We start from the raw sequence: 26,944 nt of genomic DNA on the forward strand, positions 1-26,944 counted from the left end.
ACTAGGAGGGGTTCCATGCAGTGCTCATGCAGTCAGTATTTTAATGAAAGTATGGGTAAATAAGTAAATAAAAAATCTAGTATTCCTACTGAAACACCTTTTCCAACTAACATTCTCCCCAAGAAGAATGTCTCCAGAGTCTGATCTTTCCCCAAGTAAGTACAAAGACTGCAGGCATTAAAGCGGCAGGGAGCTGAGACACAGATGATGCACTTGCTTTTCTGTTTCTGAAGCCTATTATAAGCCTTGTTGCTTTCAATCATTTATCAGAGGTCTCACACATATAAAGAACTGGAAATGTGATTTTTTTTTTGTTTTATTGCACCTGATGGATATTTCTTCCATAATTTGCACTTTTTTACACGTGTATGATTTTTGTTTCTACATCATTGATTATGTGGGCAAAGTGTCATTTAATAATGTGCTGTGTGGAACAAGTGCTTCCTTTTATTTGTCTGAGGATTTCATTCAGTACTTTCTTGTGTTGAGACAGAAGTTGCATCTGGACCATATTCTTTAATATCCCATGATCGACCTTTAAGTAGTTAATCCTTTTCATCTCAAGATAGTTGAGTTGCTTTATGAAGGTCTTCATAGGTCTTTCCTAAAAGACCTTAACAGAAGCATTAATGGTATTTAAAAGTCCTGTGTAAATTGGATCATTTACATATGAAGAAGCTTGAAGCCTTCAGCAGATAGCAGGAGACATGGCTTCCTTCCACAAAAAGAAGGTTGATGCTTCCCATTAGTTCAGAGTTATTCATGTGCCAACTGCTACTATTCCTTAGGGTATTTATAAGTGGGTCGCCTCAAATAAACATACCCTCTGGAGCCCTTTTCAAGATTTGGTACCTTCTACGTGGCTGACTTCAAAACCTATTTGAATGGTAAGTTTACACTTCAGTTAGTGGAACAGCTATTCAATATCTGACCTCTCTAGGAACTTCTGGATGAATAGGAACTTAGGTCAGCACATTTTATTATCCTTTTCACTTATCTGAGCTATTTCTTTTCTTCCAACCATTCAGTGTGAGTTAACTCTTCAGACCTCATTTTTGTAAAGAAAGTATGGATATGAATGCCTCCAAGCCCTTTGGTAGTGAATACCGCAACAGAGAGTTGCGTTAGCACCTCTTCCATTGCCTTTTTTGTGATCCTTCCACTCCAAAATCATCTCTCAGCTCTGCAAAACTTCCTAGTTCTTGTGATCTAAGGTTTTATTAGTAACTTTTATACTTGCCTTTAGTAAGTTCTTAGAAATCTTTGTTTATAGTTTTAAACCTAACTTGTCTGGGTTTAGGATCTATGTAAGCTCCCTTGTTTGCACACAACTTCCACGTTTTGAAAAATGCCTTTTTCCTTCAGATAAGGCCTCTTCTTCTATTTAGCTCTGTCATCTTATTTATAACCCTCTAAGAATCTTTTTTTCTTTCTGTTGTTTTTTTTTTTTATACAAGGAATATTCATTTATTCTGCATCTCTTAAGATGATGCTTTTAAGGAGGGCAAAATGTCAGCTTTCTAAAGCCAGCTCTCTAGAAGAAAGGAGAGGGTTCAGAAGCCTTTATCGAGGCAAGACTGCCTCCAGCTTAAAAGGCAGCCTGAGCCTCTGACACATCGCTACGTCCAGTACTGTGGCTGCTCAGATCCTGTGAAAACCCAGCTCAGCACAGCTCTACCCTCAGCTCAGGGAAGGGCTCAACGTTGGCAGGAGGAGGTTCGCTACGTGGCCCATCCAGTGAGGTGGACAATGGAGAAGGATGGTGGTCCTGCAGCTCCCCACCACTCCCCAGGTGCAGTCCCCTTCCTCTCCTGGCTGGCATCGCCCAGGCACCACATAAGGAGCAAAAGAATCATAGAAGTCTGCATTTTGCTTTTGTTTCATTTTTACTTCATTTATATCCTGTTTATCTTAAAAATTTTAGATGCCAGGTGGAACATGGAACATGGTCACAGGACTAGCAAGGATCTGGGCCACTGAATTCATTCCCTGGCTTCTGGGCACCACAATAAAACATAATCTTCTTCACAAATTTTTCAACTGGAGTTCAAACATAGTAATCTACAGTATTTTGCTCACTGGGTTGTTTCCTGTGATAGCAATCGATTTCATTAGAAGCTTCTTTGGGATTTAATCTTATATTATTTTCTATCTGAAACATTCAACAATATGTACAATATAATATAAAGAAAGAAAGAAAGACTTGGCATGAATATTATTACACTAGGATTTTTCCCTAATCCTCCAGATGTCTAAAAATATAGAAACTGCACAGAGCTACAACATGAAAAGTTTCTCAGCAAGCCTTACAGATATAAGATCTGTTTTTCAGGTGACATTGATTTCGCTACAAGGAGGGAAAAATTAAACTAAATCAAGGAAATGTCAATTTATGATAAAGAAAGGGAAGACAAACCCTGTGTGGCTCTAAGTGGGATGCTCCATGCTTCTGTGAAGGCATGCCTACAGCAGGAAATAAGTTGATCGCAGCTACTTCAAAACAGCTTTCCACTACTGAACCTCACTAAAGTAACTGATTTGCTCCTTTGCAGAAAGGATTTTTCTCTCGGTGCCACAGTGGGAACATGCACATCCCTGAAGAACTTGTTGTCATATAGTAACCATCTCACTTATTGTCATCTGCGGTTCTTCCAGGCTTTCGAGTTGGGTCTAATTCAGAAGACGTGTCTCTGAAGTGCTCCACACCAAACACCACATGTGAAATCCCGCACGTACGTGGCTGACACCGGCTGCACGAGGAAAGGTGAGCAGCATCTCGTACTGCCTCAGAAGTACCACCGCTGCCTCAGCCTGAAGGAATACGCAGGTTGGATTTTCCCTCAGAAGACATCAGATGGGCTAGAAAGACGTCAAGGCCTTCACATAATATTACCAAGCTAAGTCCAGGGCTGTATTTTGGCAATAATACCTGTAATAGTGATATATATGGTGGTTGGGTATATTCTTCTTTCCTCACGTGTCCTCACACAAACGAAGCACCGTAGGTGATCAGCACACTGAATTCCAGTTTCTGCTGGAAATGTGAGCTGCTGAATGTAAATCTATAGTATAAACACTGGCTTCATGGGAAAATAACTGCAGGTTCATTCTTATGAATAAACCTTTCTTATAACCCAGAAAATGAAAGACATCTGCTAATTATTTTCATCATTAAGCTAAAAATAGTAGTCATAAGGGTTTTTGAGAAACCAAACCATCTGCCCAAATAATAAAATAAATGACAAAGAGACTAATCATTAAAGGAGCTACAGTAAATTATATTCTAAGAAAAACATTTTAGAGGGAGTATTGGCATGACTCCAAACTACAGCTCTTATACTTTAAGAGGACATTTGGAAAGAGCTAATAAAAATGCAAGATAATCAACTAATTCTAAGCCATCACCTGAGTTGTTAGGTGTTTAAAGTTCCCATTGTAAATTGGATTACTGTAATAACATGGCTTAAATAGTCTTAAAAATAGATCCTAAGTATTCGAGGTCACACTAGAAAAACGTAAAAAGTAAACGCAAGGGATTTTAGGTTCAGGAACGCCAACTTCAGTTTCAAGATGAAGTAGAATTCTAACCCTCCGACTCCCTTTATTTGTTATCATAAATAAATGTGATAAAAAGCTTGACATAGTTTTCAGTGTAAGCACTGAAAACCTCAGGTATTGTACCCGTCTTTAGCTGAATCTGTCCAGTTCTCAGAATATCAGGTATAAATGGGAAAACCTCTGTGCTGGTTCCCTTGTCATGCAGCTAGGACTGGAGGTAGGGAAATGGCTGGATAAAGGCTCACATAAATATGGATTGCCTGTAGCGAGACTTTCAAAACACTTTAAAGGGATTTCAAATAGATAGAGTCCTTGTGGTATAACTTAGAAAAACTATGTTAAAAATCAATGCCTAAAATTTCTAGATCTTTTAAAAAGCTTTCAAAGCCACTTTGGTATAATACCAAATTGCGCATCCAGCTGTAGGGAACATGATTGTGCATTGACATACTCTAAGATGCCAGATGTTAACTTTTGTGTTCCCACTGAAACTCGGTAATTAAGACACAGAACTTGCTGTATTATTCACAGGACAACATTTTTAAGAGAAAAAAAAATGTAAAGACTGCTGATTTCGGGCCCAGATTTGATTTTTTTCAAGCTCCTGTGTAAAAGCATGTCCCAGAGGCGAGAAGTCTTACGACAGACTACTGCAGCTGCACCATGGCCTCTCCCCGTGTGGTATAATAAAGCTTGCGGCCAAAAAGGGTCACGCATGGCTACATCCAGGTGCCAACTTTTTACATTGTTTTCAGACCAGAATTTGTCAGGCACTAGCTGCTTCCGTCGGGCAGGAGCGGGAGGATGTCCTGTGTCATTTTGCTGGTGCAGTTTGAGGGACTGCAGCCAAAAAACTGTAACACGGAGAACTGAGACTAAAATGAGCAAGGTTCCAGGTAAGAGCTGTATTTTTCCCGGCTATTTTTGGGTGACTGGGCACCGGGACCTGCTTCCCCTCGCTGCCATCACTTCGCAGAGGGGCAGCTCCGTGTGTGCCTCTGGGAGGGCCACGGGGAGACAGGGACCCTCGGCAGGCGTGTTCCTCCTCGCTTGTTGGAGGTGAGAGGGGGGTCCCCGGCCAGGTCCCCTCTCTCGGCTGCAGAGGCAAGCTGGCGAGGGCTTGCAAGCCGGGCCGGCCCCCACTCGGTATTTCGGGGAGCGGTGCCCCATGCCAGCGCCGAGGGTCAGCTCACGCAGGCGGTCCGCCCGCTCCGGCCTGGGCAGCCCCTCGGGGGTGCCCCGCTGCGGCCACCCCAAGCGCTCCGGGGGACGCCCCGGTCCCGGCCCCGCCGCGCCGCTCCCTGCCGGGACGGGCGGCGGGGACGGGCGCGCCGGCGGGGGGGCGGTGCGGCCGCAGGGCGGGCACGGCACCCGGCGCCTCCCGGCACGGCCGCGGCTCCCGGCGCAGCGCGGGCCGAGGGCAGAGAGCGGCCGGCGGCGGGAGCGGCACCTCCGGCGCCGGGTGAGTGCGGCGGCGGCGGGCGGGGGGGCCGCGGGGTGGCGGCCGCGGGGCAAGTTGGGGGTCGGGCGGAGGGGGAGCGGCGCGGGGCGGCGTCCCGCTCCCGTCCGGGCCGTGGTCGCCGGGGGCAGCTCGGTCGCCCGCTGCGGGAGCCGGCAGGGGACACCCCCGCGGGGGGCGGCGGCGGCGCCGGGGGGCGCGGGAGGGGACGGCCGCCCTGCAAACCGGAGCGTTCCCGGCTGGCCGAGCCCCGGCGAAGCGGCGTGTCCAGGTAACGTGCGCGTCCCTCCCGGCTGAGGACCCTCGGCGGCCCCGGCGCCTGCAGCGGCCGTTGGGTTTGGGCATCCCTCTGACGGGCATCGCACGCCCCTGGGGCAAGGCACGGGGAGAAGTTGCAGCAGGGGACGCGTAGCCCAGATGCTGTGGGAGATGAAGATGCTGAGCAGAGATGAAGTAGCTGCTGAGGGTGCTCTTGGGGACGTGAGGTCCAGTGTCTGACCGTGTCCCAGGTGTTCTGCGTGACCGTGGATAAGTCACGGATAATCTGTCCGTGCCTCCCAGTCCTAGATGCTTCCGTATGACTGGACCGACCAGGTTTAATGTTTATTTACGTTAGGTATTAACCTTTAGGAAGTGCTCAGGGAAACTGATAATAGGTGTCAGAAATAGATTGCCTCTCATCAGGAAGAAAACTAAAATTACTTTTTCTCTGCCAGAAAAGCAATCAGAAGCGGCCCGGGTGCAATTTTTATCTGCGTCTCCTTTCTGAAACTATGTTTGTATGGTCAAATTAATCAAGGGTAAGAGCACGGAAAAGTAGAGAGTAGAAATATCAACTTTATTTACATAATAACACTGCTTAGTTATATTAAAATACATTGCTGAAAAATAACCGTTGCGCACGAAGTCCATAATTAAAGTTGCACGGACAAGATGATGAATGACTAACATGTGGTTTGTTGATGCAAAAGATGTTCCTAGAAAATCAGTTAAAATACATCATTGACTTTCATCTTTCCGTGATTGCAAGGAGTGTCCTTGTACTTTGATCACTCGCAAGGCAGGATTTTTTTCTTTCTGATTGCAACAAAATGTTGGCAGTAAGAGAATTTTTTCTTAATTCAGTTATCAGTGATGCTCCTCTGCATTTATTAAAAGTTATTTGGACTGAAGAGCAGGCTAGTGCTTTTAGCGAAGGAAGAAGTTAAAGAGTACTCAAAATACTCCTGAAGCAAGAGACAAAATGATCTACAGCATGCTATTTGGTTGGTACAGATACACTCAGTTCTTAAAGATTTGAATTTTGAAAAGTAATGAGACTTTGGTCGCTCCAAGACAATCCTGTCCACCTTTGGGGGCACTGTGGTTAGGACTGATGAATGTGAAAATACACAGGGCATGTTGACTTACCCAGTATAACTTCATCACCTTTCGTAGCTAGAAAAAACCAGTTTGGATTAAATACTTGGTCAGAAGAGAGACCTTGAAAACAGCTGAAGGAAAGACCATGACATTTTGTTTACCTTTCCTCACTGAAGTAGTCATGGGGATGAGAATGGTCTCGGGGGTTTTTTTTGCTTCAATTGTTAATATTCCCTTTGAAATTAAGAACTTGAATGTTTGTGCTACGATGTTTATGAAATGTTACATTGTGGTTGATAAAAAATACTTGTATAGAAGTAAGATAAATTGAAACTTCACTAGAAATACCCAAATAACTTCTAAAAGAAATCACTTTACTGTACAGTTCTGTGGACTGGTGTTGTAATACACCCTGTTGGAATAGAGACCAGGCTACTTTATTTTGTCTTAGACGTGTCATGACAGTAACAAATGTAAGCAAACCAGCATTACACACATCAGTATGCTATAAAAATATACACGAGCTTCAAAATCATGACAAATTTAAAAAAATATTGACACAAATCATGAAATGCAGAGAGAGAGAAAGTCAGGTCATGTTGTTAATCTGTCTGGAAGTGCAAAATTGTTCCCTTGTGTCCATTTATTCATCTTCCTGTTCAAATAATATTTTCTGTTAGTATAACGATGAGTGTTTTTAATGAATCATTCAGAATGTACCTGCTTCCTTCGATTTCTAAAACCTGGGATGAAAATCTGTGAGGAATCCTATGTGCGGTTTTCTCCATCAGCTAAAGATCAGTCTAGCAGGAGATTGTACGTTCCCCGAACTCCTGCCAGGCTTTCTGTTGGACTTCATCGATTTCTCTTTCTGGTGAAGAAGCTCCAGGACCTTGCTCACTTCTCTGAGCATGGCTCCCTCCTGACTGGCTTTGGGGGGAAAGTGAGGGAAATTTCTGTGCTCTCTCCATATCTTGATGGCCAAAGAGCCTCCATTCGCTGCAACATCTCCCTGGCGTGCTCCTTGTTCTCTCAAGCAGTGCTGCGAGCAGCATTTCAGATTGATGGCTTGGTTTCTTCCACTCTGTGGCGTCCAGATGGGTCACTCAGACCCGTGGGATCGCCACCAGCACTGAAAGGAGAGAATTACAAAAATAAATCCAACTGATCTTGTCTGGTGGAAGTAGTTGGACAGTCACACATCTGTGTTAGAATAGATTAGGATTTTGGCGTTTACATTTTTACAGGGGGATCATCCAGATTTTCATTGCAGCCCGAGTATGGCTTAACAGAAATCCTAGAAAGTCAGGAATGGTGATCTGTTTGTGAAAAGCTCTCAAATCTGGCTTTCCTCACGTGAAAGAATGTCTTCTGTACTGGACTTAATAATTCTGGTTTTATAAGTTTTTCCCATTTGAGATTTGTGTTTGTTATTTCTTCCCTTTTCTCTTCAACCTGGTTTCCTAAGGAGATGAAGCTATAAAATAATAATAATAATAATAATGCTGTCTGACTGATAGCTCCCCTCATTGCCCCAGAGTAATTTTTTACCCCTAGGGATCAATTTCAACCAATATAAGTAGAAAAGTAGAGATTTCCAAGGATTAAATTCTTAGAAACCTCAAGACTGCTGGTGATCAGGGAAATGAGAGAGATTAATTTGATGCCCCCACTGAGGGAAGAGCTGTAGCAAGCATTCAGCTTCTTAGACATCAGAAAATTCATATGGGTGCTCCATAAGATGCTGAGCTTTGTCGCTTCTGCTACTCAAGGGTTGGTGATTATATTTTTCAATTTCTCTGCTCCTTGGGAGTGCACAGTCTTAGAAGTTTTGGTCATGCCTTTTCTCCTCCATAGTCAGCTCAAAATAACTCTATTTGTCTGAGATATTTCTGGCAATGAGATATATATAAATGCTGGTGTTCTCAACTTCATAAACTGACCTGTTGTTTTCCTAGCCCATAATTTAATACTTCTGGATACAGGGTTGGTAGCTGATGGTGCAGGAATTTTCTTTTCTTACCTTGAGTCAGTGCAAACACTCCATTACTGTGGTCACAATAAAACCTGCTTTCTTCCACAATCTGTTTCTCTGAATTGCTTACAAGCTTTTGATTAGACTTTAATTTGCTTCCTACTGCCACTGCTATTTCTTCTGGTTATGGCTACATCCAAACATCCTCTTCTGCTTTGCTTTCCCTGCGTAGCGGAGCACTCTCCCTGTGTCATGACAGGAGAGGAATAATGGAAAGGTATTGTGAGTTTATCTAGCAAGACCTTTATAAAGACATGCTGCTTTTATTGACTTTTAAATTGTGATTATTGTTCTGATTATTTGTTTGTTACATAGCTAAAGTTATGAGCTATATTTATGGGTAATTTTCCATTTTCTCATCCCTTGTCTTTCCAACATGAATATCATCACAATACTTGCCTTTCTTCTCTTTCAGTACCTCCCTAGAAAATTGCTGTGAGTGGGATTGTTTTGTAATGTTTTGCTTTTTAGAAAGCTTTGAGAGTACAGTACGTTGATTTGCTAGTTTTTTTTTCGTATTGTAGAAATCATATCAACTGGATTTCTCTCTAGGCGTGAATGTACAAATAGAAATGAAACCAATTTAGTAAAGTGCTTAGTAGATAATGTTGATTTCTTTTTAAATATTTGTCCGCATTCAAGCTGCACTGAGGTCTCCTTACCATATTTTAGAAATTATTTATCTATTATTAAAGCCTGCATTCCATGCTAAAGAGAGAGCACTGGGCTCGTATAGTGATTACATTTGACTTTAGTCTCCCAGTTTATATTAGCAAGAAGAGGAACGAGGTGCACAAGAGTGTCTCTTTCTCTGGGAACAAGCACTTATGCTCATGTAACATCTTGCCCTGCCTCATCTTCTCGCACATTGATGGAGCCAAACAACCTTCCTTGCCCACCTGGCAGCCCCACACGGCTCTCCCCGCACCCCAGGGAGCTGCCACCAGCCAGGCCGGGCTGGGTGCCTCCCAGATGGTTTAGGAGGCAACTCCCACAGCGGTTTCTCACCCTCACCCCTCACCAGCAGTTGCATCGCTCCCAGAAATGCAGGATGTAGCAGCATATGTAGGTGCTACCCAGTCTGTTTCAGTTAAGATGCATCCAAGAGATCTTAAAACCTTGCCAGTGGAAGTGTCTAACTTGAACTGCTGTGACAGATCGGGTAGGGTGTGCAAACCCCCACACTTAGCTTGGCAGGTTGGAGAAGGGCAGTGACATCCCGTAGAGAGGGGAGCAGAGCCCCTGCCCAGGGGCCAGGGGAACGGGCTGAGGTGGGGTGGGAAAACCAGCGGCGGGACTGAGAGCGGGAGCCCTTAATGTGGTTCTGCTGTGGCCGAGGCAGCACCTCTGACCACAGCCTAAAAAAACAGTGTCAGCCAAGGGAGATGACGATTTTACCAGCTGGGTCAGGTTTGCACGGCGCGTGGGAAGACGCGTACCTTGAGCAGCCTTCAAGTGTGGAGCTGTGTCAGGTGCACCCAGGCACTTGGGCAGGAGACGTTCAGCTAGCTTCCCGGAGCACAGCGAGGGCTGAACGTACGCGGCAGAAGCTTCTATGCATGTGCTTGCTTTGGTACGTAGCACACGTCTTTCCGTGCTGACCCCAGAGGTGGGGGCAGTTCCATGCTAGGTTGTGCTGCAAGGATGCTGCTCTTCATTAGAAACCTTCCATTTTGCTGTGGTGTCCTTAGGAAGATCCCAGAGAAGCAATTGCAGATCAGGGAGCGCTTCTTGCTTTTTTTCTTCTTTAATCCAGATTAAGCAGTATTTGCTGCATATGTAATGATAGCAACACATTGTTTTCCTCTCTGTTGGCTTTCCCCATCCTGTCCGCATATCCCATCCAACAGAGGAAGGTGAAGTGGGTTTGTAGTACACGGTACTGTTTATGTTTGCAGATCTAAACACCTGCTGATGCAGGACAGGGGAATAATTCATGCTGCTTTGCTGCCTTCATGGGCAAGTGGGCAGCCTTTTGTTTTAGCCTTTTTCAATTACCTTTGAAACTGGTTTACAAAATTCTGTGGGAAACCTACAAGTTTGTCCATAGGCTCCCGAGTAACCTGTAACTGTGTTCAGCAATGCAGCTGCAGAGTTATTGCAATGTCCTTGGAAGACGTGCTACATTCAACATCTCTTGTGTAGAGACAGCTTCCTCCTCTGCAATGAATCTTTCTCCTTCGGAGTCAGCTTTGGGTTGGAGCGACATCCTGCAACTCTACTTGCGTAAAGAGAGGCCTGCAGGTCAATAAAAACAAGTATTAAAATGAACATTATGAGACTATGCAAGCCATTTTTACAAGGAAACCCAAATGCCTTCAGATCTCTGGCTTTAGTCTTTGTGACTATTATTACTGATGGAGCAGGCTGACTTGTTGAAGGGTAATGTCACTAGGATACTCTTCACAGTGTTTTGAGTTAGTTGTGGATACAAAATGCTTTGCAGTACCTGTGTCGTAGGCCTTAAAAGAAAAGGAACCAACAAAAATGAAAATTATGTAAACCAGGGAAGAAGTAAGTTTTGGTTTGTGCACCTAGAGCTTTTAATAGTGCTACATCTTCATACTTTATGGACAATATTGCATTTAAGCATGTACATTTTTCCCATGACAGAACATTCTGATTAGGAAACATATTGGAGTTGTTCTATATCCAGAGAGTGTTTCCATGGAAGCTCTGTGGTGTGTGTATATTCATGTACACCACAGAAAACACCTGGAAGTTTGGTATTTCATGACCTCTGTACGATGTCTAGTGACTGAGGCTGAATAAAATTCACGCAACTATGTATTCTGTCTGGATAAAGTATTCCCTTTTGCTCAGGCTTAACACCTCCGTTAAGTTTTGTTTTGCCTCCTTTTGAATCCTGTGTCATTTGTATACTCTGGCTGAGTACTTCACCCATCGATATTTATAATTTCTTCATTACAAGGTGTCTTGCTTCTGCTTAGACAGAAGCAGAAGCGTTGGCAGCTGTTATATATTTCATACTAACCAATGAAAGTGATCTGTGATGTATCACTGTGTGATGCCAAAGAGATTATCATTAAGGTGAGTCTACGCCTTCCTCTGCCTCATCAAAAATACCTTTAATTCTTGGGCAGTATGCGGTATGCTTTGTTCGCAAGCAATTAGTACCTACAAAGGTGGATTTTACAGTCCTTAATTAAGAGACTTTCCATTAAATAGTGTTGGTAAGATTTGTCCCATAATTATTTATATGGAGGTCTTGAAAAGTCTCTTCTGTCTGTTGATGATAGGGTTTGGTTAGATAGGAGGACTAAAGGAAGCGGAAGGCAGAAAGATGATGCCCAGAAATTCTGTCTCGAGTGGACATCCAGTTCTGAAAACAGCATTTGAAATCTAACCAGAATTTCCCCCGTGGTACCAAGTAGAAGGATGTGGTTTGCCTCATACCTGAAGTGTATCTACATTTCTCTGGGCTCAGCCAGCTGGGAATAGCATGGTTATCTTTGGCGCAGGCTGCCCAGGGAGGCTGTGCCAGCTCCATCCTGGGGGGTCCCCAGCCCCGAGGGGACACAGCCCTGAGCAGCCCGGTCTGACCTCGGCGCTGAGCCTGCTGCGGCAGGGACGGAGCAGGGACGTCCCCAGCTCCCTCCAGCCTGAGCTGTCCTGCGAAACCTGTCGTACCAAGTTCAAAGCTGAGCCTCTGAAAAGTTGCTGTGAAGTTCTCATTACCATCTATGCATGAGAAATATAGCAGAGGGACCTTTATTTCCCAGACTAAAAGATGGTCAGCGACAGTACCTTTTATAAGAAATAGCAACAGACGCTTACAACAGCGTAATTGTTTGCAGTCCCTGCCTTAAATATCTTGCTAATGTAATCTGTCTTAAATATGGTTAAATTCAATGGTGTGAAATCATTTCTAAGTGTGCAGCATGCGCTCTGTTTCAGGCTTCAAGTCTGATTCAGTTTACTGCTGCTTTTGCTCACCTAAGAAAAGCTTTCTGCAAGGCACAGGATAGTACCATAAATACGCAGGGACTTCTGTAAACATGTTTTGCTAAAGTGTTAACGTGATATTTATGTTCTGTGTTCAAAAATGAAACACTAATTCTGTTGCTTTCTTGACAGTAGGCATTGTTTGTAATGGTGTGATTCTGAGGTTTTAAAGAAAGGTCCCTCAGTGGGGATGGGCTGCTTCTAGTACGTCCCGCTTGTTTTTGTTTTTGGGAAGCTCAGGTATTAGAAATTCTATACTACCCTTCCTATGTTCTCTTTAAATGTCTTCTAAGAGGAGCTGGAGTGAAGTGAAACCTCATGATAATGAAGTCTCCAGAGAAGACAACCACTCACTAATCTGTTATTAAGACCGTGGGTTGCTCCTGTTTAACAACAAAAAAAAAAAGTAAAAAAAAAAGTAAAATAAAAGCAATTGCTTCCAAAATAGAAATAGTCTCACTTAAACAAACATCAAGCAAAATGCTCTGCTCTGTGTTGTCAAAGCTGTTTCACAAGCAGTGATTGAACATGTGTTCCCTGACTAGTATAAAAGAGCTTGCATTAAGAAGCCAGTGGTGCTTTCAACCACCTCCTCGCTCTTCCCCATCATTACTCAGGAACTGTCACTAAAAGTGCTTGCTGTTTACCTCAGAGAGCTTAAAAAAGCTTAAGATGAGCATGTGAGGGTTGGAGGAATATTTGTTTTCTTTCGCCTTGAACTTGCACTTGTTTGCTGGAGAAGCTAGAACTGGGGAAGGCATTGAACTGAATAAAAATAAATCTCATCCAATTACTAATGAAAACATTGTTTTATTGATCGGAAGCTTTCCCCTTGAATGTGAAAGGTGTATAGCACAGAGCCAGAGCATGATGCCTTTAGGAAGAAGAGTCGCTGAAAAGGCAATGCTAGCTTTTTCTGTTCTGAATTTGTAATTTTATTACTTTTAGTTTGAAGAGAGTGTGCACACTGTCCACACAGTTCCTCTTATTAATGGGCTAATGCACTTTTATGTTCCTTCTCTCTTTCCAGATTCTCATTACTTACAGGTAGCTGGAAGTAGCACTTCAAAGTAAAACAAAATAACGGGACGATGTGTTTCTCAAACAGATTTTCCAATAGAGTCAGTGTATTTTTTTTGTTCTAGCAACTTTTGAAAGTAAAAGAAAAAAGTATTAATTCATAATATGAATTCATTTGGCTTTACTGATTATTAAAATAATTCCAAATGGAAACCTACTTGCTATGATCACATTTAAGGAGAGATAATTTCTTGTTCTGAGTAAATTAGAACAATTAATGCATCTTACCATGGCAATTGAATGTTATTACAGAAACTTAGCTATCTTGAACAGACATAATAAAACATTCAACTGTATATTCGCTGTGTTAATTGACTGGTTAACAAGCCAGCCTTTGTAGGGAGTTATATTGTGTCATATAAAGAGAGAACAAACAAATTTGGAGGCCTCTTTAGAAAGAAGTAGTAATTGGCGAAGCATCTGAAGAGCGTAGAGGAAAGCTGAACAAATTTACCTTGCTGACCTATTTTGCAAATCCACATGGAGTGATATCTGCCTCTTGATTCTGACCACCAAAAAAAAATCAATAAAACCTCACACCATGATGATCTTAAAAGTTGCTTGATCTTTAGATTTATGTAAAACCTAGAACCTTTAGTTCTAATGCTTAAAAATGAATGAAAAGTTATACTCTGGAAGAACTAAAAGATGAGATTCAAACTTTTTTAAAAAACGAAACTTTTTAAGTGTACTTAATCGTTTGATCAGCTCTTACTATAAATAGTTTAACGATGTAAGTTTTCTAAGGGTACATTTTGAAATGAAATCGTAGTTTATTTATTTAAATTTGTATCTTGGCCTCATTTCTGTACCTTTTCAGAATTTAGGAAAAAGTGTGTAAGGTTAGAGGTGAATCAGAGCAGATTGAAAAAGGTCATTTTAAATTTTGGATGGCAAACCACTCCCACCCCACCCCACTCCAATTCTGTGCCTTGGTTCCATTTGATTTAAGCCACCAAAAATCTGGGATTTCCAGCCCAGAGCTTTCTCTAGAGTTACCATTCAGGGCAGGAATGAATGCTTTTGTTCCCGCTCTATTCCTGGTCGAGAACTGGAGAGCAGAGAGAACAGCCGGCACTGCCGTCTCTGGAGCGGAGGACATTTCCCTTAGTCTCAGTTTCTTTGTTAAGACTTTCCAACGTCAGTATTTCGTAGAGGAAGAGAAGTGGGGCTGACGGCCCGAGCTACCATCTGACAGGTGTACATCCATTTGATGTATAGATGGCAGCGGACTGTTTAGTTGTGTCTGTAACAAGTGACGCGAGTCCAGCAGTTTAGGCTTAGAAGAGCAGGAGCCCACTGGAGGTGGGATGTAATTACCATTTGAAATTAAACTTTTCCCAAAATGGGGATATCCGTTCAGATGTCGTACCCGGAGCTGGCAGGGAGATCTGGCTCCACTCCTCCCGTGCCAGTCTGAACTGCTCCAGCAGACAACAAGCCAATCTAGACAGCTGAACAAAATACGTGCAGGATAAGACCTAGTTCTGATTTTCTGGCGTCTGCATTGACCTCTCCTATGTTTTGGGGCAAAGGCCTTGATAGGAGCACACATTGAGACATGCTCTTTTGCTGGAGACCTTTTTTAAGGCTCAGTCTCATAAGAGAGCATAGGGTTCAAAAGCATGAGGATAGACGGCTCGTCACAAAATGGGATGTGATGAGGGAGGGGGAAGATGCTCAGCCTCCGGCGGCATGGGGGCTAAAAACAGCTCGGTGGCTTTGGAGCCGCGCTTGCACAGTGCCAGCACAGCGAGTACCTCACTTGGGAGCGGCTGGAGCTGCTCTGGGTTTGTTCGGAGGAGCAAATCCTTGGGGAGAGGGGGAAAAAACCTGAATCTGAGGAAGGAATATTATGGCACAGTCATGTCTGGTATCACTATGGGAGTTTCAGAAATTGTTAAGAAAATAAGCATATGGACTGTATAAAAGGCACATAGGCTTATTTTGAGTGAAGAACATAGCAGACACTCTGTTCTCCATCTTACATCTCTTCAGAAAGTGTCTTCACACATTTTCCTGTAGATTTGTGTCTCTGAATTTAGGGAGGGAGGGTGAGGAGGAAGGGAAGCTGAGGAGAGAGTGATGTCGGGATCTGACAGAAAGAGATCAGCACCAGTTTGTTAGCAAATGGAAGCTGCAGAGGAGTTGTGGTGATGTGTTATTTTGTTAATTATGTTTTAGCGGGAAAACCGCTGCTCAGGAGAAGGCAGCATTTCCAGTAACAGCTCTGGAGTTGTAGTTCCTAGGAGAAATGCTGCCCTGCACAGCCGTGGTGCTCAGTATTTGTTGGTGAACTGTGACATCTGAAATGATACTTCTCTAGACAAAAATAGAGCTTAACTGTGCTAAACATTCAACAAACACTTACTGAGACTCCAATTTGAATGTTTAAACTGTGAACAAAATACCAGGAAAAACCCACCACTAATTCTGTAGCATCTGCTTTCTGGAGGAAATTGCACCCTCATTTTCTAAATTAGTAGAACAAAAATAACAGTTAATTAGTGTATTTTTTTTTTCCTCGCATTATGCTGCATTTGGTAATAAATCGCCAGAAAATAGCTCATGAACTGCCTGTGCTTGTTGTCTGGGGTGCTGCGTTTGCGGGATGTTCACTTGAACGCCTTGGGAAAGGCAGCTGCCCGTGGGAGGGGGCAGAGCTGGGCCGAGCAAGGTCTGTGGCACTGGAAGGGGCCTGTGGACCACTTGCTGCCTGCCGTTTGGCCTTGGGGCTGTGCACGACCGCTTTGACGATGGGCGTCGATGATACTGAGCAGAGGAGTGAGATAATAGGTCAGGATGGTTTGGTTTTTATAACCAAAATGGGCAGGATGAATCTAATGAGACCTTGCAAATACTTTCCTAGTTTATTGAGGAGAGTGGCGGCTGACTGAATGTACCTTGGCGACAGTACCCGGTTGTCATCTCATGTTTCGGGAGCTGTGGCAAGGTGTCCTGATGCAGGTTACTTTCCTTCTTCAAGGTAAAGGACGCTTTGGATAGCCTTTGAAATCTTGGATCACCCTCTCCTCCATTAAAAAATATGAATGGATGCTATAAAAATACCATTTCCTCTGGTCATAAATTTATCACGGAAAGACTATTCTGTATTCAACAATTTAGTGCTGGGACTGGTATTGACACTTGGGTTTGTAGGGTTTATTAAAGTATCTTCACTATTCAGAAGAATAAAATTTTGCACTATTTTGCACTGTATGTGCAGCACTGAATTGCACTGTGTGAGGCTTCTCCTGTTTTGGTGGTAAATACTATCATCGCCACAATTCAGGAAGAACTCTGATGTTACAGTGTACCAGTGGATCCATATAACAAGAAAAAGATACTGGTAATCAAACATAGAAATCTGTAGGAAAGGTCATTTTAGTTATCAGATGCATCTGCCCTTTCCCCATCCACTAAATTGCAGTTTTAATGGCTCCGGGGTGGCACAGATTTGTTACTAATCCTTGCTTTGAATCAGCAGTGCCTACTCAGATAATGTAGGAATTGTATGGAGCTTTAGATTGATGGATGGTTCAGATTAAAAAAAAAAAACAAACCAAAAACCAAAACCCAAACCCAATCAAAACAGCTTTTCTGCTACACCACCAAATTAATTACTTCTAATTCAGAAATTCATTTAAACCTTTATTTTTGTCTTTTACAACATGATTTTAGAAAGGCATTTTTACCATGTAACCCAGATTTTTAATTTGTGTTTGTTTCTCTGGGACTGAGTAGTGAGAGCAGCTATCCAATTAATCCAGAATGGGCTTCAGCAAATCCCAGATGTTGATGCATACCATAGCAGTACCTCCCAGCAGTGTAGCAAGTACCTCCCTCTCCACATCCAAGAGCGTGGGACGTGGGGAAGGGGAGAAAAGTCTACAGCTATTTGTCTGCTGCTTGTCGTATCGCATCTATTGAGCATTCACACCGTTGGCTTGAGCCTCACGCCTCCACCTCAGCTTGGTGGTTTTGTGGCCAGTTGTGGCACAAGGCTTGCTCCAGAAGCTGCACCGTTCTTTGGTGTTTTCTCCAGCCCACTGATGAGCCACATCTGGCTGTCGGAGCTGATCTGTGCCAGGCTTAGGTTGTGGCACCCCACAGATCCCTCCATGCCGTGGTTTGGTGATGAGGCTTCTCCCGGTTGGGTGTGGGGCATCCTGTGTAGGAAGCGTTCTGTGGCTGTTGTTCAGCTGGGGATCTGTCAGGTAGGGGTGGGTTTTCTCATGGATCTCCTCACTGGCTCTGCAACATGTGGAGATCTGCACCTGTTTGCCTCAAACCATTTTTCCCCCCTTTTTTTTAATGCTGGAGAGAGAAAGTACTGTTTTCAATCTGAAAGGAAGAGCATGTGCAGCATTCACAATGCCTGTAAAGCAGGCCGCTAGAACCTGGACATATTTACCAAGAAATGTTGGCTTGTCCTCCAATCTGTAACACCCCTGACAATAAAACGGGAAAATGTTACCTTCTGAGTTGTGAGACAAAGCCTTCAAAACGCAGAATAGACAACCCTGTCACCAGGGGAGTTTCTTGAAAGACTGAGGAGTTTATGTTCATCTAATGAGGCAAATGACTGATGTACTCTGGATTCAGTTGTGCCAGGTGGGTGATAATGGAAAATAATTATTTGTGAAGAAAGTTTATGGTCCCAGAAACATTTACTGTCATGTATGTAAAACATGCTGCACAATGCAAGTGTTCTGCCATTGCACCGACTGGGCACCATTGTCTCAATTTATTTTTCTCTACAGCCACTGAACTACTCCAGTTCTATTGAACTATTTCAGGTCACTTAGCAAGCAACCCGAAACCACACTCTGCTAAATACAGCTTTCCTGGATATGTACGTTCAGCATATTTTCTTGCTGTATGAAATCTTAGAAAGGCTATTGGTATATCCTGACTTTGATTTTTCTTTTTATAGTCATTTACAGTTTCAAAGAAGATTTTCATTGGTAAAGGACTTAGTGTCCTTAGTGCAGCTCATTCTCCTTTGACTAAGTTATTTTGTCTATGTCAGTTTTTGATATCTGGTACTCATTTTTCAGCCTCCAATTCTGTAGCTGAAAGACCACAATTCCAGGAAAGTAGTTTATTTGTAGATGTTCCTCCCTTTTTCTTCTTACAGATGTAATTTTCATATATATATATTGAGTATTTTGACAGACAGCTCCCAGATATGTTCAAAATGCACATCTCTGAAGAACTATTAGCTCATGAAATTCGGTGAGCACAAAAACTGAGGACAGCATAGGACTGGCTGACTGATGCATCCTAAGGAGAACGCATGGTAGGAAGAGCCTGGACATTAGGCACAAACCCCTGGCCAATGGTATTTGTGGCAAGGTAGATTTTGTGCTTTTAACAGATGTGATGCTACTGCTAAATACCTGCTGTCCCTTCTCCTTCATGCTGCCCTCAGAATTCTTCGGCGAAGCAAAAAATCACTGAGGACGAATAGTGAGAGAAAACTCAGAGCATTGTATGAAAAGTTGGCTGTAGACCTTGGACACCCTTTAGTGGCAATGGGCATGCTTGAATGCTATGCATGAATATTTTTCTGATTTTGAATAAAACCCTGAAAGAAACTTGGCTGAATACCCAGAATCTTGAGACCAATGCCATGTGTCCCTTCGTTTCTGTGAGAAGTATCCTACCCTATTTCTGTTTCTATTGGAGTTTTATGCATTTCTTTGGAAGCAGTGCATCCTTAGAAGAACTTTTTAACAGCCCTTTCAAGAGCAGTTTCCTGCCTCAAGAGGTACATTTAGCCAGCTTAGACCCACAGCTCATCAAGGCCTAAGGAACAGACCACCCAGGACTTGAAGGACAGAGTCTTGTATTGGTGCCTGTCTGCCTTGTTGAGCTTGAGAGTAAATGAGGGCAAATTTGGCTCCTGACATAAATCAGAATATCTGTTATAAGTTGTGCCTGGCTATATTAGCTTCTCAGATGGATCTCTGCAGCGCAGTGGTACAGTGGCTCTGCTTTTTTTACCAAGGGTGATTAAAAAATCTGTAGATCTGCCTGCTTGTTGCTGTAAAGCTGCATGGTTGATTGATGCGTGGCCCAAACGTGTCCTTGTGCAGAGCATTGGCATGTGAGCTGGGGTCAGAATAAGCAAGTGCATTCGTCCTTTTCCTGAATATGGGTAAAGGGAAAATTTCATTCCTGGAGTGAACAGAGGGAATGCTGCTGCTGTGCATACCTGAGAGAGAGATGGACCAGGAATAATACCTGGTGAATTAACATCAGAATTATGTTCACCTACAGGCAGCTAAAAGCTGCATAAGTAGCGTCCCATCATTTAAGTGGTATGTATAGCGGAGAGAAGAGCAAGAACACCACCAGATTGCCTGAGGTTTGGTTTCCCAGCACACTGAATCCGGAGGTGACCTTCAGTTATCATCAATGTGACGTCCTTGGATACAGAGTGTGCCAAGGCTTCCTTCCGTTCTTTTGTTTCAGGTTTGGTCTCAGTGATACCAGATGTGGAATAACATGTCATCAGTCACAGCCTGTTAGGTTAAAGGAAATGTTAGCAAATGTGATTACAGAGGTGGCATGATGGAGACCCTTGTGCTAACAAATGCAGTAGGTGCTTGTACAGAACAGTTTGGGTGGGGGAAAGGGAGGAGAAGGTGTGATGATAAAGTGACATGAAGCTGGGAAGGGGAAAATGAATGGTGGATTCAGCAGTGACTCTGGACATAGGACAGTAGTTTTCAAACACGCTTGCCGCTCTTCAGGCTTATCATCAAGGCTTCAGGCTTATCATCCTTCTGCCATTGACATCAGTTATGCATCTTTTTTCGTTTGTTGCTTGCTACATGCAAATATAAATACTGTGTTTTCATGATGTGTAAAATTGCATTCCCCTACTGATAGCACCAAGGAGTCTTGCAGGGGGGATTGCAAAGCACTTGTAAAAATCCCATTTGATGGATGAAGCTATAATGGAGTATGCAGAGGTTAGGGATGGGGTTTAATGATTCCTGCTTTCCCTCTCCTGCTCTTTGCAGAGACGCTGTTGTTCCAGGGAGAGCTAAGACGTGCAATCCTTACCCTCAGGGAACCGCTTGGGCTGCAGCTGTGTCTGGCCTGCACAGCACAAGAACAAAGACTGAAGAAAACCTTTTTCTGCCTCTTCTGTCCCTCTCCACCTCTTTAGGGATCAGTTAGGATTTATTGTCTTTGCTGGTACCTCCTTCCCCTCACCTCCAAATGCCATTCAACCTTTGGCAAGGCCTGGTGTGCCAGAAGATTGCTTCAGCTGAACATTGGCAAGTGACCACAAGCTGCTGCTAGGGTGGGTCTAGGCTTCTGACATCCTTTTTCTTCTAATCAGAGGTTTTTTTAAGAGGGATTTAGTTTTGCAGCTGCTGACTTCAGCTCTCACATCTATGCTGATAGCTTTATTTATGGCAGATACAGCACATAAATTGTCATGTCCTGACTGCCCAGTGTCAGGGATGTCTCTGTAGTCAGGAGAGCAGGTGGTGTTTCTTTGAGGCATTTGACTTTTAAATTTCCTCAGCATCACCTTGCTTTAAAGAGCACTGCTTTAGGAATTGATTGCTCCTGTTGCTGCCCTTTCAGAAGGGCAACCTTGCAGCACTGCAGGTCTGCCTCTGCAGCCAGCAGCGGAGAATTGCCGGGCTTCAGGGATGATCAATATGGAAAAACCTGTGTGTTATCTCTTTGTGCACTGTGAAACTTCCCATTTTACCATGCAAGCAGAGTTCAGCACAAGTGGAGGGGTCACACAGTTTCAATAGGAAGACAAAATTGATAATCTTATGTTCTTTTCTGATTGAGCTCTTTCAATCTTTAGAGTGCTTTTTCATTCTCTAATGCTTCTTTGAAATCAAAAAACTAAACTGAATGAACAGTTAATAGAATCCTTTCCCATTTTCATCGGAAAGCTGTAATGTCTTATTAGCCAAAAATACCCTTGTAATTTTCCACTTTTAGATTCTGCTTTCTACCTCTCCAAAATCAGCAGACACATTTGACTTCTTGCCACAGCAGAGACCAGCCCTTCCCCTCTGTGGGGAATTGCTGTGGGGCTAGTTGGAGGTGGTCTCACACACCAGCTTCTGGGGGTGGAAATCAAAACTGAAAATGTTGTTTTGTGGTCTTCTCTTTGTTAGAAACTTGCTGTTCTGCCTCACCACAGCACCGGGCAGCAAACACCAGACTAGAAACCTCAGTGTGCTATGCTGTTCCAGTGCTTGAGTGTCCAGAAAGGAATGGGTTTTCTTAAATCAGCATTGACTAAATGACTTGGACTGCTCTTCGGTATGGAAGGGGAGGAAAGTTTTCCATTTGCTTTGAACTGACATAATGGGGATTTAATTTGTGGAGGGGTTATTTTTATATTTTCCTCCAGAGCATTACAACAGTTGAACTGGTTCAGGATGAATGGCGATCTTGCTGCTGAGAGAAGTAAAAATTAAGTGACTAGGAAAAACACTATAAACACACAACAGTACTTTCCCCTGTATTTTCTCCATGTGCCCAGTGGTCAGCAGCTCACGGGTTGCTTGAGCCAGGTGCAGTATCTTTGTGTTTAATAGATGTTGATAGATTTTATTTTCTTCAATTTTTTTATGGCCTTCTCAACATTATTAATTACCTCCAGCACCTCTCAATCATCTCTTGAACCCAGTTTTCAGATCCGGAATAGATTTGCCACAGACATCCAGAAGTTGTTCCCTGAAGCCAACTGCATGACATCAAGCAAGTTCTGTCTTGGAAACAATCGTGATTTGTTGCCTATTGATTCTGTGGACATTTGAAATGCTAAGATCGTGTGTAACGTTCGTAAGTCTGTGGAGGTGTGGGAATTTGCAAAATATTGGTTTCTGACAGAGATCCTGGCCAAGGTACAGGACATCAAGAATGATAGCCCCAGTCTTCTCAGAGCCAAGCCTCGCTGCTGCCATAATTAATCTTTCTTTTGGGTGTCACTGCTACCTCCTCATCGCCCTCTGCCAGCTGGTGTAATTGTCTCCTTGTCCCTACCCCAGCTGTAGCCATTGTTTTCTTGTCCACTTCAGGTATGTAGGGACGTTGCCAGTGCTTTGCAGGGTAAGTGGTTTTGAAGGCAGAAGCATTGCTCATGTTCCTCTCAGCACACAAAGAAATACTGAGGTGAAAAGGGGTGTTACGTGCAGTGAATACCCTTCAGATCATCTACCTACTCTTTTGCTTTCAGAAGGTATACATTGACATGTCCCAAAAGAGAATGAAACAGGAACTAGTCACAGCTCTGGAATAAACAGAAACAATCCCGGTAATTTTTAAGATCCTATTGAGAAGGAGCGCTGAGCTCCTTAATGTTGTATTTGAAGATCTGAAGAAAATATATGTTAACGAAAACATCTGAACTTGTGTAATTAAAACTAAAGCCTAATTACAGTAGATGATTTTTACGCTGTGTCAGTCAACCTAAGTTCTTAGAGCCCTCACATGAGAAGTGCAGATATTCATAGAATCATAGAATGGTTTGGGTTGGAAGGGACCTTAAAGATCATCTAGTTCCAAACCCCCTGCCATGGGCAGGGACACCCTCCACTAGACCAGGTTGCCCAAAGCCCCATCCAACCTGGCCTTGAACGCTTCCAGGGATGGGGCCTCCACAGCTTCTCTGGGCAACCTGTTCCAGTGCCTCACCACCCTCACAGTAAAGAATTTCTTTCTAACATCTAATCTAAATCAACCCTCCTTCAGCTTGAACCCATTACCCCTTGTCCTGTCACTCCACTCCCTGATAAACAGTCCCTCTCCAGGTTTCCTGTAGGCCCCTTCAGGTACTGGAAGGCTGCAGTTAGGTTCTGCAAATCATTAAGTAAGTAAGGTACTTACAGCCAGGATTGTTAATGGAAAGATGCTTAATTAGGCCTCATTAATATAGACGGACTTGTTTTTGAGAAACTGCTGTTGTGTTGCTGAAAACAGAAAAGCTTCTTTGGGGTGCTCATTCCTGAATGTTACAAACAGATTTGGAGTTTGAAATACTTATCAATAAGTAGTAATAACGGTGGGTATGGAAAAGATTTTTTTCTCTCTGCATCTGTGAAATTTCTTTTGCAAGTAGTAGAATGCACTTGCTTACACAAGTTACTGGTAGAGGAAAGAGCTTCAACGACAAGTAGATGTGGTTTAAGCATAAGATTAGCCTACTGATTAGCTATAGATATTTTTTTAAACTTGATAAAAGAACTCATGAACTGTCTTTTTTCACGTATTTCACTGCAGATAACGCTCATGACACAAGTTGTGGAGCTTAATAGTTTACAACATGGGATCAGAAATTAAATTAACCTCCTTTATCTGTTCAGATGTAGAGCCCACTTATGTCTGTGTCTGGGAATGGTAAAAATGTGCAAACTGATAAGCTCCATCCATTTTTGAAAGATAAACTCCTCAAATACGGGTTTACAATGTGGAAATCATGCCTGCTAATATCCTTCATGTTCATCATGAAGGAGGGTCGATTTAGATTGGATATTAGAAAGAAATTCTTTCCTGTGAGGGTGGTGAGGCACTGGAACAGGTTGCCCAGAGAGGTTGTGGCTGCCCCCTCCCTGGAAGTGTTCAAGGCCAGGTTGGATGGGGCTTTGGGCAACCTGGTCTAGTGGAGGGTGTCCCTGCCCATGGCAGGGGGGTTGGAACTAGATGGGCTTTGAGGTTCCTTCCAACCCAAACCATTCTATGATTCTATCATAGGATGTATGTGGAAGATTAAATCATTGTGCATCCTCTCAGAGTCTCCATGGACTGTGTAGGCACAACAGTGAAGTGGGGAACAGTCACCCAGGTCAATGTAGTTATACTGGACCCAGGAGGAATTGTCATAAAGAAGTTTTTCATTGGAGAGACCATGTATAAACCTCTCACAAAAAGGACGGTGGAATCTCTAAAGCTGCTCTGTGTGCACATTAAAGATGTCCTATAAAAGCACTGCACAGTCTAAACTGATGCCATATTTATATATTTCAGAAGAAAGAGCAAGATGGCCTCTTATGGCCAAAGCAATGCTGTAATTACAGTCATGGGAATAGATAGGAAACCTGAGAAGGAGAGGGCTTAGTCCATAGGCTGAAGTTCTGGTCCCCCATCTGCTGTAGAGCTGTACTCAGCCAGTAAGCCTGTGGATTTCAATAGTTGGCATAAAATGCCTGTCAGCAGAGATCAGCCCTTTGGAGAGTGCTCCAAAGAAAAATGTAAACTCACCTGAAAGCAGAATGAGGCAACTGGTAAGTACATCAAGAGCCTAATTGTGAGGGCCTCACGTATAAAAAGCACTTCATTAGCACTGTCTGTAGGCCACCTCCTTCTGTGTGTGGTGGGACAGAGCTGTCTCCACCGGGCTACCTTTCTCCAGTCCATGGTATGGACAAGGAGCAGATGCACTTGGGTGATAAGTGTTTAGAGGTGCCTTCACCCCTCATTCCAAAAGATGCGAGAGTTAGGAGTGGTTATGCCTTCACTGGAAACAGAACGTCAACAAAAATCAGAAGGGCAGCTATAATACGCCATTTCTTTCTTCTCTGTTGATGTGCCAGTTGCCTTTTACATTCTTATCTTGAGAATGATTGGGAAGGGCATGGCTACCTTAGGGAAACAGTGGCAGGTGAGTGTCTGGAGAGCGCACTGGTATTTGTCATGACTTTCTATCGTGCATAAATCAGGCATCTGGGTCCTTAAGGCCATGCTCAAAAGTATTTGTCATTTAACAGCTCTTGGTAAAAATCACATTGAAATCCCCCAGAAGTTTAATTTTACTCTGAATAGGTCAAATTATTTGAGCACACACAGAGGTGAGGATGGGGTGGGGAGGTGGACTCCTAAACTGTATGCACTGAAGATCTAAAGAAAGACTTGGGCCCTACAGGAAGGGATGCCCCCACCCCAAGGGGGTGTTTCACCATCCAGCTGGCTAGAAGCTTCTGCACAACACTCCTGTTCACGTGTTTCACGGGTGGATTGCAACCACGGGTGAGGGTAAGGCGCACACATCCTCTTAGCTGGAGTCTCGGTGGACAAAGGGAGCTTTGTTTGGGGTTGGCAGGGAGCGTCCACTCCTGTGACTTGCCCCTCTCCTGTTCACAGGGGGAGGTGGCTCTCGCTGGGGACGCGTGGCTGCAATCCTTCCCTGATGCAGCTGGAGAAGGGGAGCGCTGAGCTGCAACAGGTAGCAATTCCTTTTACATTTCACAGCTAGGAACTGGTGGTTGTCGAGTCTAAATTCCAGGTAAATGAATACCATAAATCCTCTCTTAGGAGACTGGCCTGTGTCTTCAAATGTTTTTGAGCCTATTCAAGCAACTTCAGGCTGTGCTACCTACAGCAATGGGCTGAGTCGGTGCCCTTCTTCCTCTGCTTCGGAGGGATGATGTTTTTGACATTTTCAAGTTTAAATTCAGTATGGCATCAGCCTCATCAATCACAGTATGAAGACAAACCCTGTCAGAGAATCCAGGCTCTGTCTTTGCTTTCTTCTCTTCTCCGAGACACAGAAAGAGGAGGGGAAAAAAGCTATCAAATGCTTCTAGGCAATAGTACTGAGACTTAGAAATAAAACTGGGCTAAGGGAAAAAAATCTTTGCCTTAGGTGCCAGGGATGCAAGTTTGAATCTGAAAGGGGAACTCAGAAGACAGACTTCTTGACTTGTTCTGCTGTTCTGATTATGCTTGCTTTTTATGGGGCAAATTTTTAGCACGCTGATTATATTTCACTACAGTTTTACACTAGTATATATAAAAGGAAAATATATTATCAAAGCTAGTGGGTTTGTGTTTGTACTTGTATAAATAACTCTTTAGCAAACTGTTTATTAGTTTTTTCTACTGTACAGCATCAGGGGATAAAAAAGAGTCACAGTGTAGGTGTGTTTACATAAAGATTGTATTCCTAAGGGAGCACTGAAAAAAACAAAACAGCCTAAAAGGCACATGCCATGTCCACAGTCTGGTATTCGGTGTTTGAAGTTCATGTACATAAGGACAGTGATAAAGGAAGGCAACCTTAACAGACAGCATCAGTTTAGCATACGTTTCGAAACTTGCAGTACTGACTGAGTCAGCTGCATAAGGGTGAAAGGTTTGTGAGCTTACTGTCAGCAAAAGCATATGAAGACTTGCTAGAGAAGGTAATGAAAATATTCGTGAAGCTTTTGACCCTTGCTGGTTTGGGGGTTTTTATGATGACCTTTAAATTATAAATGGATATGGAAAACAAATGAATCATCATTTTCTGGTGGCAAGTATAATGTGATGCTCTGTTCCTTAACTGGGTTTTTCCTAGGTGCCTGCATACGAATGCCTTCCAGGCTGCACTGCTCGGTTAATTAGTTATTTACTATTTACGACAAAGCTCTTTCAGGGCGAGGGTAGACTGGTTTTGTGTGTTTCACTGCATGGATTACTTTATTGTCTTTAACTAAGGATTTGGGAAAGGCAGG

At 43.3% G+C, this 26,944-nt stretch overlaps 1 protein-coding gene across 4 annotated transcripts in view; it reads left to right on the top strand.

Moving 5' to 3' along the window:
- The first annotated feature begins 4,344 nt into the window (after positions 1–4,344).
- Positions 4,345–26,944, top strand: part of PKIB (cAMP-dependent protein kinase inhibitor beta) — a 56,114-nt gene continuing 33,514 nt past the window's right edge. Inside the window, exon 1 of one of the 4 annotated variants that reach the window (XM_054822858.1) lies at positions 4,345–4,454. The gene's annotated coding sequence lies outside the window, so the exon portion shown is untranslated. Of the gene's footprint in view, positions 4,455–4,863; positions 5,021–5,155; positions 5,289–25,601; positions 25,675–26,944 lie in introns of those variants that run through there. The other 3 variants (XM_054822854.1, XM_054822857.1, XM_054822859.1) reach the window with 3 other exon arrangements.

The sequence above is a fragment of the Grus americana genome, chromosome 3 (assembly GCF_028858705.1).
Source record: "Grus americana isolate bGruAme1 chromosome 3, bGruAme1.mat, whole genome shotgun sequence".
NCBI lineage: Eukaryota > Metazoa > Chordata > Aves > Gruiformes > Gruidae > Grus > Grus americana.